Consider the following 25,832-nt stretch of genomic DNA (forward strand, 5'->3'; position numbering starts at 1 on the left):
TTGCTGCGCAATGTTTATTATAATGATCGTACATTTGTCGTCGAGGATCAATTGGTTACACGAAAAAAGCTGCTAATTTCGTCACTCATATTTTGAAACTTGTCGCGTCTATGACGCCAGATACACTCGAGAGCTATAACAGTAATCCCATAGTATTAGCTTTGGCATGCCTTATAGTTGGCTTAAAATTTCAAATGAGTCATCACTATTTCTTCGTCGAGATAAATGCTTTTCCCAATGCAACGGGGCTCGTGATGATTGATGTCTACTATTAACTCACGCAGACTGCGCCAATCAGTGGTAGAAGCTACTTGATATGTGATGGGAGGTCCCGACGGTTGGACCATGATAATTAGGTGTAACAATAATTAGTAGTCAAGAATGGAAAATGCGTATATTATTGTCATTGGCTAGATTGACTAATGTTTAAATTGAAGTATTATTTTAAGTTTCTTTTTTAGATTAAGCATTGAACATTCTTTACTAGTTTTGTTGATATACAACATGATTATTCTACCGATATCTCTCATCGAACGTGAAGTACATAAAAGCTCTGTAGGATCAATGGTACAAAAGGAGGCATTACCGGTGTCTGCATTTTTCAATCCATCTTTCGATGAGCAAACTTTCCCAACGCTGTGGAAGAAGGCTTCAGTTTCACCAATTCACCAAACCGGCAACGTGCAGAATGTCCAAAATTACATAGGAATTTCAATTCTGTTTCACGATATTTGTTTGCTATGGAAAGGCTTTCGACTATGTTCCACATTAATATGCTGTGGAGGAACTAAAAGTCAAAGGAATATTTGGATTACTGTTGCTTTCAAAAAGTGTTATAATTGACCTATTTGAAGAGCTTAGTTTTCGATTGCACGATATTAAATTTACTTGTGAACACTTAGTGAGGTCTCGAGAACTATGTAATGTAATGTAACTATGTATTTTCATCTACTGTCACATTAGCATACTTTGCATCAATTTAAATATACAGTCTTATTCAATGGAAAACTAATGCATTCTAAAGGGTGATTTTTTGCGGGTATTTTTTTGGCAACACTGATTTTGACTGATCACGCGTGAATCGTGTCTTGCGTCATTATCAAACCTGTTCAGTTTGGTCTAGAATTTAATCATGAATTGTCGTTTTGTCTATAATTATCTTTTTTATCGCAAAATTGGGTTCAGCGACGAAGCTCATTACTGGTTGAATGGATACGTCAACAAGCAAAATTGTCGCATCTGGAGTGAAGACCAGCCAGAAGCATTGCCAGTGCTACCAATGCATCCCAAAAAAGTCACTGTTTTGTGTGGATTATAGACCGGTGGCATTATTCGTGAAATACCGGCCGATATGTTGGACAGAGTGTGCCAAAGTTGGATCTTGCGCATGATCTTTCTAAAGCCGTCGCCGACATTTGCATGAAATCATCTTCAAACATTAAATTATATTGATCGTTCTATCGATTTCAATGAAAAATTCATCAATTTTCTCAATTTTTTTTTATTTTTGGAAACCAAATCCTATACCTCTGAAAAAATCACCCTTTTACAATGATGGTGATTTTTTAATCAAATCATCGATTCAACTGATGTCTATTTCGTAGTACGATTGACATACATGTCGTGTAATTTTTTCCGTACTGAACTAAGTTTTAACTATGACAACTTAGAGACAATGGGCCGTATGAATAAAATGTAGTAAAGTCTGTTGTTTGTAGTATCTTCTCAAAAACAAAGTCCACAGAGTATAACGCGGTTTGGTATGAATAAAAACAAATTCGAACATGTAGTCAATGCTACTTCCGAGTTTAAGAATTTACTGCATACCGTATCGACACAGAGCCGGGAAAGCTGGAATAAGCATGCACAAAGCAAGAAACGTACTTACTTCTGTAAAAATGCCACTTTTTTAATTTCTGTATTTCACTTTATCAGCAAACACACGAGTAGCAACCTCTAGAGCTACCTATCGAAAACTTGTAGTAAATACTACAGTTTGTAGCATGTTTTGACAGGAACGTGATCCACACGTAGCATTTACTACTGAAATTCTACGTTTTATTCATAGGGCCCAATGTCTTGAGAAATAAGACGGATGGGTAGTATCCGAGACATAACCGGATTGACGTAAATGTGGCTACCACTGGCTCGTTGAAACTTAAACTGTGCCCTTATGAAGGCCTAAATGAACTTCGGCGTGCGACAAATACTGGTTAAAGTTGGGCATAGTAAAATATATAATAATAATAATAATCGAATAAAAGATATAATAATCAAATATAATAACACATAACGGAAGTATAGGAAATAAGAGAAATAGTTTTTCATAATAGCGCATGCGCTATACTATTTTAAATAAAAGTGATGAACTAATACAAACAAATTTGAAATAGTTATAAGATCATGTACAAAATGAATATATTTTATTTTATGTAATTTATAATAGCAAATCGCTTGATAAAACAGTGTTTAGATTAACTAATGAATACCAACATACTAATATGATATTCGAAATTTATTAGGTTTAAAGTACTATGTATTGTGGATGCCACGGCGAAGAAAAACTTATGTATATTGCCTATGAAATAAACGTATTTATGGAAAAAAATCTAAAATATTTATTATGTGTAACGTAAAACTAAAGTAGTTTTACAAATCAGTAGAAATACTGATCTACTGTTAATATGATTTCGTTAATGTTTGAATTACTGTATTTTTAATGGCATCGCGATCGGTCTTGTCTTGTACACAAAACTGTATTTTTTTGTAAAAGTTTAATATGATTAAGATGATCGCTTGGTGGATGTTAGTATCCATCAGCACCGGAATTCGAGACCGAATGGCAGTTTCCAATTTTCGTTTAATACATGAAGGCATTGTGCTAGTGCGTAATTATAATGTTGCTTGAGTGAAATTTAATTTCACCGCTGTTTAGCACACCAGGTATTATTAGTTCTTATTTTCGAAACATACAGATTTTTATTTTATAAATATTTGGCTTCCCTATTCCTGCCCTATATAGATATATACACCTTAAAAGGGATAATTTGCAGAGTTTTCTCCTTCGTTATTAACTTTTGTTTTGCTAATACCAAAATAAAAAAATATATAGTATTTCCTTGCGAAAAATGGTAGAGGTATAAAAAAGAACCTATTATCTAAGTCACATCTTTTGATGTCATTTCCCTCGAATGTACAACGCCAGGGCATCAAAATATTCCTTCTCCACTTGAAACTGAAAGCTTGACTTTGGAGCTGGATTCTGTGTCTCATCATGAAACTATATTCAAGAACTGAAATCTTGATACTGTAACTGTTAACAATGCCCTGGGTCTGAACCAATCGAAATGAGGTGATTAACATGCACTTGCTCAACTTCCTGCTCAGTTAACTGCGTAGGCTAAAATAAACGAAATATGTATATTAAATATTAACTGAGTTTTATCACTACTGATCAATACGAGCATATCGTATCGCAGCCATCGTTCAAATACTTGAATTGATATTCAAACTACCAACGCACTCGCTAAATTCTCTAGATTTGGTCCCCAGCAACTATTTTCTGTACCCATAGTAAAAAATGAAGAAGGAAAAGTATCGATTGATGAAGCTTCACTCGTGGTATAAAAGTGGAAAAGAAAGGTTAGAGCGCTCCATTGGAACCATTGTTTTGTTCATTATGTAGAATACAAGCCATAATAAAACCAAGCAGTGTTTTCTTGTGTGATGACAAGATATTACATACAATGAAGAATTATGAAATTTGCAGATGGCGCAAAAACCCCCACATGAGTTATTTCATAGAAACGTAATTCGTAAAATGCCTGGATTTCACACGAATGATATAAACATGTGTTAGAAATCCCAGCCTTTCAAGCAGACTTGTACATTTACATACATTTCAATATTAGAGACACGTATAGCGTGGTGGGCAAGACCATAGGCATTCAGGCATCCTACCTGTGTTCGATGTCCAATCTCACACGTAGGGTCAGCGTTTCAAGCGTTTCAAGCTGGAGATGCAAAGGACGATAAGAATAAAACTTCAATAATAAAATAACATGTAAAATTAAATTTTGTGTCTGCTTCGATGTCAAATTCACAAAATTAGATGCAAAGAACAATTTTACATGTTTGACACATAAATTCAAGTAAAATGATGCGCTTTTTCTCTGCGCGTCTATTGAGACGTAAGTTCTCATGACTTTCTTGTATTGTGTGTTTAGTTGGACAGTCTGTTTTAAGGAAACCCTGTCCCTGAAATTTAGCTAATTTCTGTTGGATTTCTAGAAACTCCCGGTGGTTTAGATATTCTTACAAAGGTAATAGATTATAAATCCAAAGACGCAAATAACGTTCACTAATTTCGTAAATTATCCTAAAAAATAACTCTATACGTAATACGTAGGTTGTTACTAATGTATTTAGACTTGACAACACTAGTTGTTGCCCGATGGATTTGGCGTTTCCATCATGAAGTTTATCATTTGAGCGCTATTTGTTTTGTTTACAGTGAGTTGAAAATTTTACCTCAGTTAAAATATGAAATTTTTATTACGATTTTCGTCGTGGATTATCAACTTGTGTGCTTCAATCAACTTAGTTCGACCTTTGGCAGTATATCACCATTCTATGCGACTGTAAAAAACTGATATAACGAATTCAATCGTGGTCGTAGTTCGTTTGCCGATGAATTCAAAAATGGTCTTCCAAAAGTTGTTTTGACAGAAAACATCGATGCAGTGAAAAATCTGATAATAGAAGTTCGTCATGTGTCTTACCGTGAAATGGAGGCAGCCTTGGGAATTACTGTGAAAAGTTTATATGTTATTTTGCATGAACACTTAGTCGTGAAAAAAATTTTTTACGTTGGAACCCACACAATTTGACAATCGTTCAAAAAAAGTCTCGTGTCGATTGGTGCAAATAAATGCTGAAAAAAAATCAATCGTGGTGCCTTAAATTTGATGTATAATATCTACACAGGTGACGAAACAAGGATTTAATTATATGAGCCCGAAACTAAACAGCAGTCGACGACTGGGTGTTCCAAGAAGAACCAAATCCAACAAGATTTGTTCGCGCTCGAAGCACTTCAAGGAAAATGGTTGCATATTTTTTTGGTATAAACAGACATATCGCTTCCGTTGCTTTAGAGGATCGTGAGATTGTCAATTCTGATTGACATACCAGTTGCTAGAAATTTTTCGTGAAATAAGCAAAACAAACGCAAGACGCAAAATCATTTTCATCATAATGATGCAAGGTCTTACATTTCGGTTCAAACAACCGAATATTTGCACACCAAAACGTCGAATTGATGGGCAACCCACCGTATAGTGCTGACTTGGCACCTAACGACTACTATTTGTTTCCTTCCGTGAAGAATAAAGTGCGATTCAATACTCCTGAAGAAGCTGTCGAAGCATTCAAAAACCATGTTTTACGGGTACCTCAAGAAGAGTGGAAAAAATGTTATGAAAATTTGTTCAAGCGTATGCAAAAGTGTACTCATCATAAAGGGGAATATTTTAAAAACCCAGTTTTAAGAAAATTGTGCAAAAAAAAAACAACGTGTTTTGTCGGTTACGACACTTTCAACATTATGTCTCCGGAGCCGAAAGTCACAGCCATTTGATATCTGATATTAATCAATAGCCCAATTGTAGCTTTCAAACGAGCCTAAGCTTGTTGAATATATCATCAAAAATTTTGCACACACATACACAAACACACAGATATGTTCCGATTGAATTATGAGATTATTATTATTATTATTATTATTATTATTATAACATTTTAATTTGCCTCGATCTTAACTACGATTAGTCTTTCGCAGGATTTCTTTTAAAATCAATGAAGATCGTTAAATAAATACAAACGCAATACAAAACTATTTCGTTGTTTACTGGGATGTCGAAATACAAACTAAGCAATTAAAAAGTAAAGTTTTTTCAGACAATCATTTACGAATGCATAATTTAATGATTTGCCTCCATACAATTCCTGTTCCCGTTTTCAGTTGCGAACGGAAGCACGAAACAGCATTCGTCATAAACTATGAAAGGAACTTCTTGCACGAAACTAACAAATTACGTGTTATTCTTCTTGTTACACCGGTCGTTTGTATTTTTTCACAAGCAAGTGTTAATTTTCCTTTTCCTTTCATTCACTTTTTCATGTCTGAGTTTCATCTTAGACGGCAATCAACGAAAGTGTATTGAAGTTCAGTCCGAAGGATTGCTGTTCAATTTCTGTCCAATTAACCCTAAAGCATTCCTTTTTGTTCGGAACCAAAACATACATTGATGAAGGCATTCTCCTCGCTCTGTTATGATACTTTGATTCTTCTTAATCGAAGCGAAACAAACTTCGAAAGGATCCGAAAGTATGTTTAATTGTTATACTCAAATATTTACCGATTATCTTCACTCAGCCAATCCGGGTAGGCTAAAGTGTAGGTACTTCCGGTATCCAGCTTGACGGTTTTACTGGCACTTGTGCATATGCAGAAAGGTTAGATGGGTATTGAAGTGTACAGGATCGAAAAGCGTGCGCACAGACACACACACGCACAACCACACGGGCGAGTTGTTCGATCGAAAACAGTCAGACCTGACCAGGTCAGGCAATTACCGATCACCGCTACAACCGTGGAGGTGGTTCACACTCGGAAGTTGCGTAGGATCCGCACGAGGACCATTCACTTTTTCAGCACTTGTCACTTTGTACACTACCGACCTCGTTTATCATTCTGTTTCACACATCATCACGTATGTTGGCACTGCTAGGCTGACCTTCACTGGCAAAATTTCCAATCGAACTGATGGCTCACTAATTACGCAACAGTTACGAAACAACAAAACACCTGTTTCAATCACTATGTTTCCGTGACACACGGGTCAACACCGCTAATTTTTCGAACGAAACGAACCGGCACTTATAACCACAGGATAGTATTACGCATGTAGACTTTGAACGTCATGCATCAATTTGCCGACTTTGGCACCTGCAACGATTCGAGGTTCAAAAAATCACCGACCTAGGTTGAGAACTTTGAATACACATACACAAAAATCACTACCAAAGTCAACAATCCACGAGCCAAGTCGCGACAAAAGTAGCGCGCGCCCGTTCTCACGAAATCTCTCGCGTTTGTGGATTAGCAATTTCCTGTATTGACTCGGTGAGTAGCCGATACAAACTAAAAACCGCTTTGGCGGTTTGTGCATAATCACGGCGCACTGCGAACCGGCGGTGCGCCTGCCATTCAGTAACAGGTGAGAAGGAACTCACGAGTAACCGGTTGCCACTTGGGGAGCACCACCGATCGGAGTCGATCGGACAGGTGAGTCCGGTTTTACGATCGTTACCAACGCTACGCTAACGAAACTTAATCCGAGAGCACACGCACTCAGGAGAGTCGCTCTGTTTTGATTCGGTTGATGCGTTTGCTCAGAGAGAGAGAGAGAGAGAGAGAAAGAGAGGGAGCAAGCAAACTTGCCGGAACGGGTTACGGGTTGCTGATAAGACAGACAGTGACGTAGCCGAGATGGAGACGGAGTGAACCAATGATAAAACAGTGCTGACGGTGAAGAGCTTTTGCGCTTCATCTCTGTGGCAATGAGTTTTGCTTCTCTTTCTCGTTCGATGCGGTATTCCGTCTTAGGGATGTGGATAATTTCTTTCCGATTTTCTTTGCTTTGTTTTCGTAACAAATACATCAGATTCTATGATAGTGACAAGATTTTTGAGTCGTATCAATTTAAATAGATTGTTAAAATTTTCAAAATAGTTTACGAAAGCAAAGATTTTAAGGCAATCGGCAATACTAGAGGCAATCGGCAATACTAGTCAGTCAAATGTTGATGATGAACCTATCATTTTCAGTTAGTTTCAAGTACTTACTTTCAGACCGTGTTGCTCAAAATAACATATACTCGTAGTAAATGGGTCTCCTACCTGCAAATAAAAAGGAAACAAATACGTTTACTTTGGTTTTAGCTTCATACATCTATTGTTGTTGAATCAGAAGATTGATAATAATTGTAATTTATTTAAGTACAGAGCCAGCCTAGAGACCGTGTGGTATTCAGCTGGTAAAATATTTCAGCTAAGAATAGATACATTGGGTGCTTACGACTATGTTGTAAAAGGTCACAAAACCAGGAGTGTATTTTCTGTCAGGCCTCATGTTCAAATTACGTCACAAATTTTCGAGAAATGCGGTAAGATACGGGAAAGTTTGTGGTTTCGGTTTCAAGATGATTTGAAGCATTTCTTTATTTCTACAACTATCTAGTAAAAGTTCTGATCAAAATACGTCCACAATAGTCACAAACTTTGAATTTGAGTAATATATGTAGTTCAATGTTCAATATTTCAATGTAATGTCATATGTGTCCTAGGTTGTATTTGATACCAGCAGCAACTTTTAAAAGAAAATAATTTTGTATCTATCAAACAGTCTTTGAGAATTCGGCTACTTCAACGTGTTAGCTACTATTGAACTTTATTAAAATCTGACTACGTATCCCCGAGCTTCGAGTCGACTAGCAAGTGCCCGTTTGTTTATAAATAAAAAAGGAGAGAGTTCTAAAAAAATATGCGCCAAATTGCTTCGATTCGTAGGATTAACAATAGATTGACTGAATTCAAGGAACCAAAAGTTCCACAATTACTAAAAACATCCTCTTTTTTTACAGCATAATAGTACTCGCGAAACTTTTGAGAACTTGAAAGTACAGAACAAGTTCTCGCTGCTCAAGAGTACGCTGGCAACTTGATATTGGCAACATGAAAGTACAGAACAATTCTGCGTGAACTTTCTCGCTGAATAATATTTAAAAAATCAGTTACGCCATCTACGAGAAAAATTGGTGACATTATTTTCATTTTGTACATATATCATCCTGTACTTCAGGAACCAGAAGTCGGATTCAAATGAAATATCAGGAACTCTGTGTGGGAGCATAGAATTTTATAAAAAGTTTGTAGAAATCGGTTAAGCCATCTGCGGGAAAATTAAATGACATTGGGCCGTCTGAATAAAAGGTAGCAAGCTTGAAATTCGGTAGTAAATACTACATGTGGATCACGTTCCTGTCAAAAGCAGAAACTTTACTACACAACAACTTTCGAACATGTAGAGTTTACTACATTTTTTCGGTAGGTAGTTCTAGAGGTTCCTACTCGTATGTGTGCTGATAGAGTGAAGTAGCAAAATCAAACAAAGTGTTTTTTTTTGCAGCAGTAAGTACTTATCTTGCTTTTTGCATACTTATTCCAGCATTTTGACTCCGTGTTTATACGGCATGCAGTACACATGCTATTACACACACATGACATTCATCGGAATGACGCTATCTGCTTTCTGTCAAAAGTTACGGTGGGGTGCCGGCAACCGAACACCTTCCCCTACTATAATCGAAAGTCGGATTATATCAATTTTATCTGTCATTATTATTTAGGGATTTAATCTGTTTGGTGCATAGCGCATATAACCGTTTTATGTACTTTATGTTTTGCCTTCAATTCATCAGTAAACAACAGTGTTCTGTATGTTGCAGAAACTCAATGTCTGCTTAGTAGTTTATATTGAACTGCTGGGTGACATAACAGTTCAAAATAAACTGTTTTATGCTTACGATTCAAATACGAAACATAAAGTATATTTATGAAGATTGGTTAAGCCATCTTTTAAAGTTCGAGGTAAGTTCTGGTTTTGGATTTTTCACCACAATTTCCGGTACTTCCGAAACTGGAAACAGAGAACTGATATAGACAAAGTCGGTTTTGTTGACCATTAATTAACAATTTCCTCAAACTGGAATAGTTTCAAGTGCAGTTTGGAAAAGTTTTAATGTTCTTTACACCGTCACTTTAAATTACGATTAGAAATTTTTTACACTCACAACCCTCATAATACACTCAAAATAAGTTGGATCCGGATAAAATATAATAGTCACATATGGGATTGCAAGATCTTTTACCAAATTCGATTAATATATTTTTGAGGAAATCGGGTACCGATATAGCTAAATGAGATTGATATGGTCATGGTAAACTAAGAAGCTGAACAAATTAGGAAAATAGGTATATTCACCATCTTTAAGGCAGTTTCATTTCCTTACATTGTTTCTTTTGTCGAAAAGCTTTTGAAATTCAAATTTTTATATTAATTGCTCCTTAGGTCTCTGAGAAGACTGATTGCATATTTTTCTCATATTTCGAACATGTCCCTTTGTAGTTTCGGAACCGGAAGTCGGATCCATATGAATATCAGGCATTTTCAATGAGGTCATAAGGCCTACCACTTGCACTAGCTTGTTATAATTTGGTCAGCCGTCACAAGAAAAATTGAGTGCATATTTATTGCTAATTTTTGCGCATATAATCATGGAATTCCAGAATCAGAAGTGAGATCTGAATGAAAATCGAAAATTTCCTATGGTAAAATAAAACATATTTGTTTTACACACATATATGCAGTTACAGACGCGGATATTTTGTGATCTCGATGATTGACAGTAGACTCTCGGATCAAAAATTGGTAGTAGCATAACCTTTCTATATGAGGAAAGCGAAAAACGAATTTATGAAAAACCGTGTAAAAAAGGGGAGTGGATAATGTAAGAGACAAAGCTGGATGACATGAATACGAATAAACCATACGATTTTATCGCACTTTCGAATATCGATTCGATAGTAGCTCTAATGAGTTGATTGTGTGATATTAGCAAAGGCCTCACTTTTCTGTTGTACTTTAGTACGACTAATAAACGTCAAACACACCATAAAGTAAATAGAAGTAGTAATAACATACATTTTTGTTGATTTTTGTCCGAGATACTGGAAATTATTGAAATTAATTAAAATGCTGATTTTTATACCTGTTAGTAGGATACATGAGGTAAACAAATACGAAATTTGAAGAGCTATTAACTGTGTAAAGAATATATTTAGAATTGCTTTGCAATCAATTTATTTACAAAAATGATCAATTAAAGGTTTTAAATTATTTTTTGGCCAAACGTTTCTAAGTGACACATTGTTTTGTACTGTTTACATGTACTAGCTCCAGAGAAAAAAAAGAAATATAATTTACGACAGTCTTTCTGTTCGATCTGGAAATGGCTTCTGCCATTCAATTGCGGAACGTGCACCAGTCTGGTATCGATCCAATTTCGCAACGAACTGGGGCTGTTTGTTTACAATGTAGTAGTCCATGCATCAATTACAGACCGACATCGATACCGTGTTAAAGCTAGGCCAAAGCAGCAGGCAGCACGGTGTTGGACTGCAAGCACCCCGCGATCGAAAATGCAAATAGAATCAACGATCTGGGCGGAAATAATCACTTTAGTCACACGTTTGATGGATTTACGAGCGAACGTCTTGAAAAGCGTGTTGTTCTTCGCCACGAGGCATGCGCGTATCGTTCGTTGCGTTGCGCCGGCTATGCGACGCAGTGATTGGCTGTTGGGTGTTGGGCTAGGATTCGCAACATATGCGGCCTCATGGGGCTTAACCCGGGCACAGTGCCGCAGAGAACTAATTTGCTACAGTGTAGACAAATCTCCGCCATTTAGCGTCTCACACAGAACCTGGTGTGGACTGTACTTTGCATATTTCGCGGGTCATACCGATATCACCTGCCACCTTCGATGCTGGGTTGCACTCTCACCCTGCAAATCGGTTCTTGGCAAGAAATTTCGAGCGGACCCAGGGCGGCCGGGTGATCGATATAAACCCATGATTGGTCATTTGATGTTGGGTAAAATTAAGTGCAGTTAAGTGTTGACTGTATCACCGCACCCATATCCATCGTTGTCGTCATCGATCGCGTTTCTTGCAGTCGTGGACTCGCGAATACGAGTTAGCGATCGAGGGCACTGCATCAGATCGCGATCTCAGGCAGGCCACGCTTCGGATCAATTAATCATAATCACACAGTTTTACTGCCATTACTTGCACTTAAAAGGCTGCTGCAGGGTTGTTGGGCGGGGAGTGCCATTCGCAGTAGGTCCAACCAGCCAACACGTGGGCCAGCCCTTTCGGGCCTGGAGTTTGTTTTTCTTTTTGTTAGCTGACGTCATCGTCAGTGTTTGAGTTTGTCGAAAGGTCAAAGAGACCATCAACGTGAAACATAGCACAATCGCTTCGTTGCACGTTCATGTCACAAAAATCAAGAATAAGTCATGGGAAGACCTATCATTTATTTTCTTAGTGTATGAGTTTTATATACTAAGAAAAAATCATGTTGATTAACGTCTTTTATTTCAGACATATACAAGTGGCAAGAGTAACATATTTATACGTTTGAATAATTAAATATCTCATACTTAATGATACTCAATACATTAATTGTGTTATATGAACAATAACAAACCCGGAAAATTCGTTTTTTTGGCAATGCAAGTTGACAAGGCTTTCGATGTTAAGTTGGGAAAAATATGAAAATTTTGCTGTTTTGTTAACTATTTCTTTAAGAATATGATGCATAAAAGTGCACATTTCTATAATGAGCTGTGCTGTTTTTTTTAAATTAACTCTGTATAAGAATGGGCAGAATATGTATAGTTGTAAACCATGAGTGTTTTAATTGACTAATATGAGGGAGACACATTTGTGCGTGTTGTTTAAGAGGGACAGTTTAGTCATTCACTTTATAACCAAAAATGCTATATCAAACAAGAAAACAAATCCTTAGAATCACCCTCATTTATTGATTTATAAAAGAATGTTTTCTGTTTGTACTACTTATTAATAGTACTGTTATTGTACCGTTTAATTCCACTATGTCACGTCATTACACTCTCACAAAGTCACTATTTTCACAGTCATCACAAAGCCGTATCCAACGTTATAATACAGATACGTATTTCGGAATGTTATTTACATCCTTCTTCAGTGTATCGGTTTTATAAGTTTACTTAGTACTACTTAGTTTCAACCGTTATTCGCAGGTTTCCAAAAAGAAGTCATTGTAGTTGGATAGGTTTATAGTTAAGGAAAACTGGGGTGGAATCCTTTATCGATTTGTTTCATTTCGTTTTAATTATTTGTTAAACTCCTTGGCTATAATTGAATAATATTTTACCCTTTCTCATGAAATGTTGTTTGTATTCACGTCATCCAGTCTCTGACATTACCTACCTGCCTTTATTATCCTTCAAAATTGAATTTTGCGTACGAAGAAGTAAATTTCTTAAGTCAGAAATTATAAATAAACTTAAATCTCAATCTTAGTAATACATAAAATCATACTACTGGAAACAATAAATGAGACGATGCAAATACCTGCAGACGTATCTTCATAATTGTATTATTACACATAAGCTGAAAAGTCGCGCACCTAACACATAGATGGCACTAGTTTTGTTGTAGTCACACTTTTTTCAGGTAATACTAACCTTTAAAAGACAGCTGTTAAAATTTCATGATAAATGATTAGTTTGTGAGTTATTGTGCTAAGAGTGACCCTACTTTCGTTATTTTCAGAACAATGGATCAAAAACAATTTCGTGTTTTAATTTTGCACTACTTCTTGATGGGAAAAAAGTTGAATGGTATGGCAATGGCTTGAAAATTGTTATTGCTTCATCAGAAACAATATTAAAACGTTGGTTTGCTGGCTTCAAAGGTGGTCGTGGAGATACCGATGGTGTAGAACGCAGTGGACGTCCCAATTAGGCAGTACCACCAGAAAACATAAAAAAAAATCCACAAAATCGTTTTGAATGATCGAAAAATAAAGTTTTGTGAGTTAGCTGACATCGTAAAGATATCAAAAGAACGTGTTGCCTTCATATTGCATGAGAATTTTACTATGAGAACTAAACTCTGCTCAAAGTGGGTAGCGCGTTTGCTCACTGTTGAACAAAAACGAGAACATGTTGATGATTCTGAGCAGTGTTTGGCCATGTTTAAACGTACAAACCGTTTTTTTTGCGTCGATATGTGACAATGGATGAAACATGGATTCATCACTCCACTCCGGAATCAAAACGATCGTCATCTGAGTGGACAGCAACTAGTGAACCTCGTCCTAAGCGCCCGAAAGCACAGCAATCGGCTGGAAAGGTTATGGCCTCGGTATTTTGGGATGTGCGTGGTGTAATATTTATCGACTAACTTGAGAAAGAAAATACCAAATTATTTTATCAAGATAATGCACCGTATCACAAGTCAATCAAAACTATGACAAAACTACATGAATTAAACTTCGAATTGCTCTCACATCTACCTTATTCACCAGATTTGGCTCCAAGTGACTATGGGTTGTTCTTAGACCTGAAAAAATGCTCGCCGGTAAGAAATATCGCACAAATGAAGAGGTTATCACTGAAACTGAGGACTATTTCGAGGCAAAAGATAAATCGTTCTACGAAAGTGGTATTGAAATGTTTGAGCGGCGCTGGAATGATTGCGTTGCTCTTGATGGAGATGAACAAAGATAATTTTGAACCAAAAAAGTCGTGTTCTCTTTGTTAGGCCCGGAACTTTTCAGCCCATGTGTTAAATCATCGAAAAAATGACAATGAAGATGCATTATACTTATTGATGATCGCCGATAATGATACAAGTAGAACAGTTCAGAAGCGTATTTCAACAGGAAATCGTGCGCAATTTGGACTCAGAAAAACATTTCGATCGAGTAAAGTACATATACAAAACGCTCATAAGACCTATAGTTCTTTATGGCCACGAGACCTGGACTATGTTGGCAGAAAATCACCGGAAGAAAGTTGCTGCGGACCGTCTATGGCGGAGTATACATGTAAGACGGAACATGGGGACGGCGTATGGATCACGGATTGCAACAGCTGCTTAGACAACCACCCATCGTACGGACAGCCAAAATTTGACGGCTACGATGGGCTGGGAACAGCGATGTCAGAAAAATGCCAATCTACGGAAATGACACTACTACTATCTGGCATCGCTGGCTGGGAATGTCAATAGGATGCCGGACGGAAATCCAGTGAAATTGGTTCTGGAATCTGTTCCGGTAGGCACAAGAGGAGCACAGCGAGCAAGGTGGATCGATCAAGTGGAGGGGGATTCTCGAAGTATGCGGGTCTTGAGTGGCTGGCGAAGAGCGGCAATGGATCGAGCTACATAGAGAACATAGCAAATAACACATATTTTTAATAGAAACACTTCGACGGATTTAAGAACTAAAGAAGTTAGCCACGGATTTGAATGAAATTAGGCCCAGATCTTCTATAAGCCTCTAGTGAAACCTAAAAATAGCCAAAAATCACAAAAAAAAAACAATTTATGACCTAAAAACTATCGAAAAACCCAACTGGCTAAGAATAATGGTTACAGGGCTTTGGAACAGTAAACCTATAGACTATGCTACTAGCCACACTCGCTTGTGGTCTCAAATGGTTACCTGGGATGAGTATTTACTCGCTCCTAGTGACCTAACTCTCACATGCAGTTTTCCTTTCAAAACATTGAATGTGAGCTATCCTCTTCGTGAGGAATGGTTAACTGGTTATTTGGAACGACAACTTGATGAACACATAGTTTGTTATACGGACGGTTCTCTGTTGAATAGTCGTGCTGGTGCTGGTGTCTACTGTCGTGAAATAAGACTAGAGAAGTCTTATTCACTTGGTAAATACTCTAGCAGAAATCTACGCGATTCTGTGTGGAATACAATCGGCACTTCAGCAGAGGATCTGTGGTAAACGAATTTATTTTTGTTACGACAGTCAGGCAACTTAAAAAGCAATCAGTTCGAATGATTCACGGTCGAATCTAGTGATCGCATGTCGAACTTAAATTGAAGACCTTAGCATTTCAAATGCTGTTTACTTCTTATGGGTACCCGGCCATTCTGGTATTACTAGAAATGAATGGGCTGATGAGTTGGCTAGAGCTGGTGCAACGAATGATTTCGTTGGTCCGGAACCAGCTTCACCACTTTCAACTAGTTGGATAAAGCACAAGATTCGTTCTTGGGCTGCATCCAAACATGCCAGCAAAAGGATATTCTTTCGTTTCTCGCCCAATGTGATAAGGAGCTATAGTCAGAAGGGTTCATCGTTTTTCCTGGAGTGAATGAATCCTTTCTGTATTCACCTTAAATAGGGTTTAGCAGATTGTTTGGCATTCTTTATGGGGTACCGAAATTACTTCTGCTCGTACATACTGCGAATCGTTTTGCATTCTTTCGGGAGTGCAGAATGGTGTCGCTTTTGTAAAATCTCTAAATCCTCTCGGGGATTGGAGGTTTTATTAACTGTGCATCATTCATCAGAAAGAACGCACATAGTAACAAACCTAAATAGGTTTTACAGTAGACTGTTCGGGACCTCGTAGAGGTTCAGAATTTACTTCTGCTTCCACTAAATGTGATCCCCAGCAGATTGTTCAGCATCCCTTAGGGGTGTAGAATTTACTTCTGCTTTTTTGTGTTTTTGTGTCATCAATTTTCCCCATCCTCCTAGTCCAAATCTTATCATTTCCCTTCAATCCTTCCCTCTTATATATCGGTAAAATGATGCTAAAAACAAATTGATGGCAAGGGACAAATCTCCAAATATCAAGGGGAACGTGCCGTGTTTTTCGAGGTTCAGCTGGAAGTCACACGTTTTATGCACAAGTTTAAATTAATTTTTTTGATTTCAGATTATTGATGCGAAAGCTAAAAATCCCCCCATTTGATGGTTTTCACCGTGAGGGACGGCCATTTTGTATAAATTTGTTTTTAAGAATCTAATTCTTGTGTTTTAAAAAACCTCTTTAAATCCACCTTGTGTTGTAATGATGCCTCATATAAATCATATTCTCATATATAATACTGTGGTACTCTTCAAAAGAACTTCCTTCGATTTTTCGAAAGATACCAAAGCGATTGTGCATCAACTAGTATAATCTATGACCATTATTTCTGGTGATTTCGGAATCGGAAACCGGGACACAGGATAGTCGGAATCGGTTTCTACTGACAATGACTACTGATTCGAGTAATTTTGAAGCCAGTTTGGGATTGTTTTCCTTGTTTTGTTTTGCCGCTTCAAGTGCCGGTACAAAATTTTCAACCCTACAATTCTGGAACTGGAAGTTGGATTCGGATAAAATTAAGGAATTCAGCATGGAATCACAAGACCTTTCATTTGAACCCAACCTTATCAAAATAGGTTCAGCCCTCTCCGAGAAAACCTAGTGAGGTTATTTGTCACATACACGCACAGACATTGCTCAGTGCGACGAACTGAGTCGAATGGTATGTGACACTTGGCTCTACGGACCAATTTACAGTAGTCGGTTTTACAAGTGATTGCATATACGAGAAAGGCAAAAAAATATCCGACAGAAAACTGTTTTTTTCAAGTAGTTTAGTAAAACATGCACTAATTTCAACGAAACTGTATGTAAACCACGAACGCAGCTCATGACAACGGACTGAATAGGTCAACGCAACCGCAGGCAAATATAATGCATCATATTTGTTATGCAGATCCTGCTACAGTGATAACTAGCTAGCTGTCTATAAGCGCAAGCACAGTGACGAATTACAAAGTTCAATCTCCTTCGATGTTCACCACTTGTCATCTTCGGAATGTCCTGTAAATTGGTTTGGCATTTGCTCGACAAGCTAAATTAACGTCCCCTTATCAGATCGTTGGGTGTCGGCTTTATTCAAACCAAACACCAAATGTCACGGCTGCTCCCCGCAGGAAGGTTATAAAAAGCTTGTCCCTAACGAGTCTCATATTTTTTATCCTCTACGTTCATTAATCGACCACGATAATTAGTTTTTCAATGCTCTAGCGATCGTTATTCGAAAAGCACCGGCGCAACATCCGGAAGCACTTTAAGTCCCTTGGGGGAAAAAATAAGTTAAACCGGACGGATGCGCGCAGCGGTTCGATAATGTAACTAAATAATAAATATTTTCATGTTCGAACGATTAAAGTCTGTGCGCTGGTAGAAAAATTAGATCGAGCTACTGCTTCAGAAGCTCAAGTTTCTGTGACCACTGCCACCACCACCGCCATTCAAGAACAGCAGAAGGAGCTGTTCCGACGCGATGCTGATGGTGTGATGGTGGGTAGCCTACTTTGATTTTATCCTCACCGAAGAGCTCCCGCAGGCGCACTACGGCTGGGCATACACCGCACCGGTGCAACAGTCTTCCGCTGTCGGCCGATTACGAGAACATATTTTATTGTCAATGGGAATTTGCATGAATATTTTAATGAAACAGAGAAGCGTGGTGATTGTGGAGGTGTAAGAAAAAATGCTTCTTTGGCGGCGAATGAATACAGCGCGGAAAAATGTAACCGGACCGGACGAAATTGGATGGTGCCGCTGTTGGTCGTAACTGTGGGTTTCTGCTAGGAAGAACATGTTGGTGCGAAGTTCCAATCATGGAAGATTGATTCACGTTTGCTTAGAATCTTCCATTCTGTGGCAGTGGTTAGAGTTTGATCAGTAATAATGGTTCGAATTTAACGCAATTCACATTGTGTGTTATTGAAAATTGAAGCAATGAATTCTCGATTGCCAATTACTGTCGTTATGCCTTTGAACAAATCATGTAGTTTTATCATCTCCGAAATTAGTTCCATTTAATTTTAACTACTTAAATGTGATGCATTTTCTTACACGGATAAAAATCCATTGCTGGTACCAGGATTGAAAATTATGAAATCATGAAACATGAATGAGGCATGATTTCATGATCAAAATGATTGATATTATGAACAATAAGTAATCTCTCATGAAAATGTTCATGACATCAATCATTTTACTCATGAAATTTCATGTGAAGGCATGTTTCATGGTTTCATGATTTTTAATCATGGTACCGGCAATGGATTTTTATCCGTGTAGGTAGCTTCGAATAAAACTGCTAATACTCATAATTTTAATATCATTGCATTTAATCGGCGCGGATTCCCGTTTGAAGATCAGAAAGTGGTTTTTTGTTTACATTTCTTAATGGATGATGAATTCAATCTAAAATGTAGGGGTGGGATTTGAACCAGAATTTCAAACTAAACCGTGGTTGTTTCAAAAACCCTCGTCATGTTTGATTTAAATATCGAATATGGGAGAGTGAGGCTTCTTTGATCACGGAGCAAGTCCGATCATCATCGATTTTGTAGCTTACATTTTCAAATTTTTTTTTTATTCAATAATGTAATATAATTTTAGGCACACTGCTTAAGCTCTAAGATGCCAAGGGTATTTTCTAATCTTACTTAACGACTAACTTAAAACTATAATAGTATCATTAGACTATGTCGTCTCGGGTTCTCGTAAATCGTAATGGTGGCAGTGGTCGATGAATTGGGTGTTGCATGAGTCTTCCAGATGGCGTTGGTCCGTGTGGGTCCGCGGGAAACACCCCCAGGCTACGAAGGCCCGGCGGGTGGCCCGCATGCTGGTTTTCGACTGGAGCGGTCTTCCGTGGGCGGTGATGATGATATTGCCGAAGAGAATGAAAGAGAAGTAAATATTGTGGAAAACGTGGCAAAAAAGGGGATGTGGGAACAAAATGTTTGAAAACGACAGAGATCTAATTAGTTGCCATCGAGATGGAGAAGAGACAGGGAAGGGGGAACGAAAAAGTTAGTGACAAAAAAAAAGATCTTGTTAGTTCCAATAAAGATGGTGGACAGGGACGGGGATCGAGAGAATCGGGCGGATGTTAGTGTCGAACCTGCAGGTGGATATTATACTTTCTGAGCGAGGAATAACACATTACACTTGTATATCAATGTGTTTAAGGTACTGGTATATGAGAAGCATATACAAACTATCCCGACTCGCCAACACATCCCGAACCGGAACCTCAGGCGGTCTACCTCGGGCCCTAAGGGATTCCAGTAGCTTCGACCTGGCGTCACGATACTCTACGCACGACCACACGACATGCTCGATGTCCTGATAACCGTCGCCACAGGTGCAGAGACCGCTCTCCGCAAGCCCAACACGCCGGAGATGTGCGTTGAAGGTGTAGTGATTTGACATGAGCCGCGACATAACACGAATGAAATCGCGACTCACGTTCATCCCCCTGAACCAAGGTTTCGTCGATACCTTAGGGATAATGGAATGTAGCCATCGTCCCAGTTCGCCGTTGCTCCATGAAGTTTGCCAGCTTTCGAGAGTTTTCTGACGAGAGATACTGAAAAATTCATTGAAGCAGATTGGTCTTTCATGAATTTCACCTTTCAATGCGCCCACTTTAGCCAATGAGTCTGCCTTTTCATTGCCCGGAATGGAACAATGCGAAGGGACCCAGACTAACGATATTAAATAAGACCGTTCAGATAAAATATGGGGGATACTTTCCTGGCTTCATTGCCCGGAGAGCTTCTATTGAACTTAGACTGTCCGTGACAATGAAGTAATGGTCTTTGGGCAGGGTTTCAATGATCTCGAGGGTGTACTGAATAGCAGCTAATTCTGCGACGTAAACTGAAGCCGGATCACTGAGTTTGTGAGAAGCGGTGATGTTTTGATTGAAGATGCCGAAGCCTGTGGACCTGTTGATGTTTGATCCGTCAGTGTAAAACACCTTTTCACAGTTGACTGTTCTAAATTTGTTATAAAAAATATTTGGGGCTACACGAGGGCGTACGTGATCCGGAATTCCACGAATCTCTTCTCTCATGGATGTGTCGAAAAACACAGTAGAATTAGAAGTATCCAAGAAATGAGCACGGTTGGAAACAAACGAAGAAGGATTAATATTCTGAGCCATGTAATCAAAATACAAGGACATAAAACGGGTCTGAGAACTGAGCTCGACAAGCCTTTCGAAGTTTTCAATCACCATCGGATTCAAGATGTCGCATCGGATTAGCAATCGATATGAGAGATCCCAGAATCGATTTTTCAATGGTAATACGCCCGCGAGCACTTCGAGACTCATCGTATGAGTCGACTGCATGCAACCTAAGGCAATACGCAAACAACGATACTGAATTCTTTCCAGTTTAATGAAATGGGTGTTCGCAGCGGATCGAATGCAGAAGCATCCATATTCCATTACAGACAATATCGTTGTTTGGTACAGTCTGATCAGGTCTCCTGGGTGGGCACCCCACCAAGTTCCGGTTATTGTACGAAGAAAATTGATTCTCTGCATGCATTTTTGTTTCAGATACCTAATGTGACATCCCCAGGTGCCTTTGGAGTCGAACCAGACCCCGAGATATTTAAATGTGAAGACCTGAGCTATGGTTTCACCCCCTAGTTGAAGCTGTAATTGTGCTGGTTCTCGCTTCCTTGAAAATACAACCAGTTCAGTTTTCTCCGTAGAGAACTCGATACCCATCTGAAGAGCCCATGTCGACAAGTTGTCGAGGGTATCTTGCAATGGTCCTTGGAGATCAGCAGCTTTGGGTCCTATAATAGACACAACGCTGTCGTCGGCAAGTTGTCTTAGCGTGCAAGATGTGTTGATACATTCATCAATGTTGTTTACGTAAAAGTTGTATAAAAGGGGGATTAAGCATGAGCCCTGAGGAAGACCCATGTAACTGAATCGTATTGTCGACAAATCACCATGCGCGAAATACATGTATTTCTCGGACAATAGATTATACAAAAAGTTATTCAAAATTGGTGAAAGACCATGCTGATGCAACTTCTCAGATAGGATGTTTATGGAAACTGAATCAAAATCCCCCTTGATGTCTAGGAAAACTGACGCCATTTGTTCTTTACGAGCAAATGCCATTTGAATTTCGGTTGAGAGCAACGCAAGACAATCGTTCGTTCCTTTGCCCCTGCGGAAGCTGAATTGTGTATCTGAAAGTAAGCCATTAGTCTCGACCCAATTGTCTAGACGAAACAGAATAAATTTTTTCGAACAATTTCCGGATACAGGAAAGCATAGCAATCGGCCGATACGAATTGTGATCGGAGGCTGGTTTCCCTGGTTTTTGAATGGCAATAACTCTTACTTGTCTCCAGTCATGTGGGACAATATTATACTCAAGAAGCCTATTGAATAAATTCAATAAACGCTTTTTGGCAGAGTCAGGCAAATTTTTCAACAAGTTGAATTTAATTTTGTCTAACCCCGGAGCTTTATTGTTACACGATAAAAGCGCAAGTGAGAACTCGACCATCGAAAAAGGTGTTTCGTTTCTATTAGATACAGGACATACTTTTTTAGCGAAATCGAATATCCAGCGGTTAGAATATTCCTCGCTTTCGTTCGTGGTGTTTTTGTTGCGCATTCGTCGGGCTGTGTTCCAAAGAGTGCTCATTGATGTTTCTCTTGATAATCCGTCTACGAATCGACGCCAATAACCGCTTTTCTTCGCTTTAATCAAGCTTTTCATTTTAGCGTCTAATGCCGCGTAGTTTCTAAAAATATCAGTTGTTCCGTTTTTCCTAAACTCGATAAATGATGAAGCCCTCTTCGCGTTTAATTCTGAGCACTCTTTGTCCCACCACGGGTTGGGGGGACGGATGTTAGTTTTCGCGCCGGGTACAGGTTTCGTCTGAGCTTGAGTCGCGGTGTCGAGAATCAAGCCAGCCAAAAACGTGTACTCTTCCTCCGGTGGAAGTTCTTGTGTTGTTTCTAGTTTCTCAGATATCGAATTTGTGTAGCATTTCCAATCAATATTTCGTGTGAGGTCATACGAAACATTGATTGTCTCCGATGGTCTTAATCCGTAGGCGATTGAAATTACGATAGGTAGATGATCGCTACCGTGAGGATCAGGGATCACCTTCCACGTGCAATCCAACCGTAGCGATGTCGAGCAAAGGGATAAATCCAGCGCACTTGGTCTTGCTGGTGGTGCAGGAATTCGTGTCATGTCTCCCGTATTCAAGATTGTCATATTGAAGTTGTCGCAGATATCATGGATCATAGCTGATCTGTTATCGTCGTGAAGACAACCCCATCCCGTACCGTGAGAGTTAAAGTCTCCTAAAACCAACGTCGGTGCGGGAAGGAGCTCAATGATATCACTGAGCCGCTGATGCCCAACCGAGGCTCTTGGCGGAATATATATGGAAGCAATGCAAAGGTCTTTGCCTTTGATTGTAACATGACATGCGACAACTTCAATACCTGGTATCGAGGGGAGGTTAATGCGATAGAAAGAATAGCACTTTTTGATCCCTAAAAGTACTCCTCCATAGGGATGATCTCGATCCAGACGAATAATGTTAAATTCGTGGAAGTTTAAGCGTATTTCAGAAGTTAGTCAAGTTTCGCACAATGCAAATGCGTCACATTTCAGATTATTTACTAGAAATTTGAAAGGATCTATTTTTGGGATGATACTTCTACAATTCCACTGTATAACAGTGATTGTATCCGTGACCTCGGTGGGTGACTTAGCCATCGAAGGATACGATCGCTGAAAGAAGGGGCCATTTTGCAGTCAACTGCTTCAAGAATGTTTTAACTGTAGGAATAAAAGCCATTAATAGGCTTTTAAGAGGTTCTGAAATATTGAAGGCAGTGATGATACAGTCCACGATATCAGAGAATTTAACAAACCCAGTATTTGGTAAATTTTCTGACTGATCTATAGGGACTTTCGGGGGTTTTGAAGTCCCAGGAAGTGATGGAAATTCTTGCTCGGAATTTAATTTTCCAAGGCCTGGAGCTTTTTTGCTCCCGTTTTTTGCCATCACTTCCAGTTTTAATTGTTTGAGTCCCACCAGAAGATACCTTCGAACCCTTACTAGGGAGCTTACTAGAAGTTTTATTTCTTCTCTTTCTGAAGCTATAAGGGACCGCTGAAGATGTACCTTCAAGGGGATCATCAGCATCGCTCTCGTCAGCTGACAAACAAGCGAAAACGTTCTCTGGAGGCGTAGCACTCTTCAACATTTCAGCAAAGGAATGCTTCGAATGTTGCTTAAGTGAACGCCTCATCTGGTCTTTGCGCAGTTTGTAAGCGGGGCATGCCGAGAGGTCATGCGGTCCCTCCTTACAGTAAAGACACTTTTCAATGTCTCCGCCGCAGGAGTTATCCGCATGACTTCCTCCACATTTGATACAACGGGGTTTATTGCAACAATGGGATGCTGTATGTCCCAATTGTTTGCAATTAGTGCAGTTCATGACCCGCGGCACAAAAATGCGAACAGGTAAACGAACTCGGTCCAGGAGGACGTAATTAGGCAAAGCCGAGCCAGTGAAAGTCACTCGATACGAGTCTGATGGGATGTAGATCTTAGTCCCATCCTCAGCGGTCGATACTGAACGCAATTGCTTGCAGTCCAGTATCTTAACATTCTTGAGTAGGGGTTTTTTAAAACCGCCTGCCCCATGCTTAAGAATGTCCTCGCAAGTCAGACTCGGATCGGTGATCACGCCGTCTATCTCGACTTCGCGAGCTGGTACGTATACGCGATACTCCCGCGTGAAATGCTCACTTTGAACGATCTCGTTAGCCTGTTTTGCACTGGCTAACAAGACCCTAAGCTTGTCTGGGCGTACTTTCTCAATCTTTTGTATTGTAGAATATCGCGAGGTCAGATCTTTAGATAATCTGAGGATGTTCAATTTTTTTTCCGTTCAATTTGGTCCGGATGTAGACCGCGTACGGACCGGCCGGAAGTGCAAGCCCATCGGGATAATTTTTTATGCGAACTTTATTGCTATCAGATGACTCCATTTCGTCATCTGCAGGGAGGTCAGGCAATTCTGAGCCTTTTGACATGCACGGAAAAGTGTCCGTGCGGGTATAGATTGGAGCTCTAGGTAGTGGTAGTGAACAACAGGGAAAAAGAGAAAGGAAAGAAAAAAATTACTTAGCTTTAGTTTTCAAACGGCGAACGGCCGTCAATGTCCGGTCCTAGGAATTCGGTGAATATTCCTTTCGATGAAAAAAAACTCCTTGAGAAAAAAGCACTTTTTTTGTCTCTCTCTCTGCACTGTCCAATGAAACGTTTCCCTTTTTATCACTATATATATATTTATCACTGTTTCTAATGTATATGTAGACGATAGATGCGCAGCGCCCAGCTGGCGCTGGCTAACGGTATCACACGCAGTGCTGCTTTACACAAGCTCACAGTCGGCCTTGAGAACGGATTAATTCGAACTATCACTCGACCGCTCTGATGCAGACAATTGAATACGGAATGACCTTGATAACGGAATAAAACAATTCACCACACGATTGGAGAAACACGAGTTTGCGTCCGATCAGCCCGATAGTTACAGTAGAACTGCATTTTCAAATTGAATTGCCGCCAAAAGCTTTTCCTGGCCCAAGTTAGCACGATTTCCAATCACCAATCGCGTTTTCTTGACCTCGTATTTATCAATGAGGCTGGTCTATCTGAATGCACTGTAACAGAAGCTCCTAGCGTTATGGTTCCACTTGATGATTTTCACCCGGCGTTAGAAGTAGTAATTTCTGCCAGCAGCCGTTCGTTGCAATACGAAGAATTGATACCGTTTGATCGCTTCAACTTTCGTAAAACAAATTTGACAACATTGCGTCACTTATTGTTGCAAATTGATTGGAGTACGCTATAAAGTTATGTTGACATTGATGCTGCCGTTACCCACTATAATAGTCAATTGCATAATTGTGTTGAGAACTGTGTACCTAAATGTAAACCTCCTAGAAAACCACCTTGGTCTAACGTCACCTTACGGAATCTGAAACGTATTCGTGCCAAAGCTTCGCCTATATATACAAATAGACGTTGCCCTATATCTAAGCATCGCTTCACTACAGCCAGTAACGAATATCGTATCTATAATAAATTTCTATACAATCGCTACGTCAATCGTATGCAAAATAATCTAAGGCACAATTCTAAAAGCTTCTGGTCATTTGTCAATACGAAGAGAAATGAAATTGGAC

The 25,832-nt window shown here is 39.0% G+C and overlaps 1 protein-coding gene across 5 annotated transcripts in view; it reads right to left on the bottom strand.

The window, feature by feature from the left end:
• Positions 1-25,832, bottom strand: part of LOC131438847 (protein grainyhead) — a 454,054-nt gene that overhangs the window by 205,355 nt on the left and 222,867 nt on the right. The window contains exon 1 of one of the 5 annotated variants that reach the window (XM_058609184.1): positions 6,420-7,213. The exons of the other annotated variants lie outside the window; for them this stretch is intronic. The gene's annotated coding sequence lies outside the window, so the exon portion shown is untranslated. Of the gene's footprint in view, positions 1-6,419; positions 7,214-25,832 lie in introns of those variants that run through there. 5 annotated transcript variants of the gene reach the window in all.

This window comes from Malaya genurostris, chromosome 3 (genome assembly GCF_030247185.1).
Source record: "Malaya genurostris strain Urasoe2022 chromosome 3, Malgen_1.1, whole genome shotgun sequence".
NCBI lineage: Eukaryota > Metazoa > Arthropoda > Insecta > Diptera > Culicidae > Malaya > Malaya genurostris.